This window comes from Apis dorsata, unplaced genomic scaffold, assembly GCF_000469605.1.
Source record: "Apis dorsata unplaced genomic scaffold, Apis dorsata 1.3 scaffold_74, whole genome shotgun sequence".
Lineage (NCBI taxonomy): Eukaryota > Metazoa > Arthropoda > Insecta > Hymenoptera > Apidae > Apis > Apis dorsata.
Window position 1 is genome coordinate 3,231,248 of NW_006263372.1, and position 2,314 is coordinate 3,233,561.

At 33.3% G+C, this 2,314-nt stretch overlaps 1 protein-coding gene across 1 annotated transcript in view; it reads left to right on the plus strand.

Moving 5' to 3' along the window:
• The window catches only part of LOC102671838 (probable cytochrome P450 6a13), a 136,390-nt gene that overhangs the window by 125,557 nt on the left and 8,519 nt on the right, over positions 1 to 2,314 (plus strand). The gene's annotated exons all lie outside the window — the stretch shown is intronic.

Sequence of the window (2,314 nt, forward strand, 5' to 3'; positions counted from 1 at the left end):
CCGGATACTATCGTATCATCCGCCTCCAACAATGTACCACGTCCCCGGGCTACCGACATCCACCAGCGGCCTTCGTGAAAATTAGAACGCATGGCATCGTCCCAACCAGCTAGAAGTTTTATTTAGCATCAACATCTCGGAAGCTCTCGGCTGGCTTGATGCTTGATCGTGAGCACGCAGGCGCCTTCCACGGAATCGCCGCGCCATGTGGTCCCCCACGTTTCCGCCAAACCTGGTTGCGCAATGCTTCCTCCACAGACCACGACGACCGTTCAACGCTTGAACTCGCTGCCCAACTTCTCCTCCTTCTCCTCTTCTTCTCCTCCTCTTTCTTCTTCTCCTCCTCCTTGTCGCGAGCCATCAACGTCGGATCAAGCGTTTTTCAAGCCCTGAGCATTTTTACAAAGATTTTGAGAACATGTTTCTTATATGGGGGAGAGGGGAGAGTTTTTTTCTTATTATAGAGAAATTTTCAATCGAGTATTTATAAATTATTGATATTTAGTAAAGTGATCGAAAAATGTTTTTTTTTTTTAATGAAAGGTTACGAAATTAAGGAGATTAATTAATTTTTAGTATCAGAATGTGTTAAAAAATAAATCGTAAATGATAGAGATTATGAAATTTTGTTTTTTGTAAAAAATTAGAAAATTTCTAAAGTGGTGCCCCCTTCTCTCGATGAGGCTTAAGCACACGTTTGTTTTACTCGTTGGGTAATCCAGCATTACCACATCACTCCATGAACTTTGTAATATCGTGATATAGAAAGTATCTAATTTACAGTTAGGTCAGATGATGCAGTTTTTTAATCGATTCATTTGACGAAATCGAACGACGAAAAATGTATCGAATCGATGATTTTATTGTATGAAATTATACAACGTGAAATAATTGATTTAGCAATTGATAGTATAAATCTGTATAACTGTATATGAAAATGAAATATATCGATTATTTATCAATTCGATAAAATAAATCGAATCAATCAAAAAAACTGTTCTGAACATCTTATGCTATCTACATGACTTCTTTCTTTTCCAGTTACAGACATTTTGCATATATTTTTCATATTTCATTTCGAAAATAATTATAAAGCATCAGAATTGTCTCTCATTGTCATTCATAGTTTTAATAATTGATGCTATAAAACTTGCTATAATAATTCCTTTGAATACAGGAGACTACATTTATATTCGTTTACAGCATATGTATACGCGTGTTTGATACGATGCATCATAGACAGAAGGCTTTAGCAAAATAAACCAAGTGGAGAAACGAGCCGAATGTGGCTCGGAGCAACCAATTAAGCATCCCTAGTTCAATCTATTCCTCGACCGATCGCCGAGCTTTTCGGATACAGTTCGAAAATAATGCCCGCTTGCTCGCCCACGACATCACTTACCTTCGCGAAGGTTGTCGCGATTTTCTTCTGGCATCGAGTCTCGTTGAATTAGCTCGACGCTGCGCCGTCTGGTATGCAACTTTTGGGAATCGTCCAGGTACTGAGAAAGTCTGATATTTCGATCGAGATCGATGTTTGATTTTATTAGTCATTTTTCTGGAAAGAAAGAATCAGAGGATTTATATTTCAACGTGTTTTTCGAGAACAGTTTTCTGTTTTTTGTATATTTTTTTGATCGAAACTGTTACTCATGCAAAATTCGAGAAAATCTACAATAGTTTTTAAGAAATATATTCAATGATGATGAATTCATGATATCGTCGAATGTAGCGGAATATAAAATTAAATTTGTAATGTATATTAACAGATATATTTGGGAAAAATCTATTTAAATATAAAATTTACTTCTTCGTTTCATTCTTTTATTTGATTATTAAATTGTGGAAAAACATTTTATATTTTTCTTTCTATTAAAAATAAAATTTTTTCAATTGTTCAATCTTAAAATTTTTCAATTTTCATCTTTACATACAAGATCTATAAGAATCGCAACAATTTTATGTTAATTAACTTTTTTTCTTTTTTTTTTTTTCATAAGAAAAACAGTTCAATTACAAAATTTTAATTATATTATACTTAAATGATAATAAAAAAATTAAATAAAAAGAAATTGCATAAGATGATCGATAAAATTGGAAATGATACTAAAATGTTACACCGAAGCCCTTTGATAAGTCTATTATGTACCATAGATGTGAATTTTCTACAATAGGATAGATAAAGAGAGAAAATAATGAAATAAGGACAAAGATAGAATAAAAATATTGAAATCAGCGCCATCTTCAGAGAGCCGCAAATGAAACTCAAATATAGACAAAGAGCAATAATAAGAGAAGGATAGAGTTAGTATAA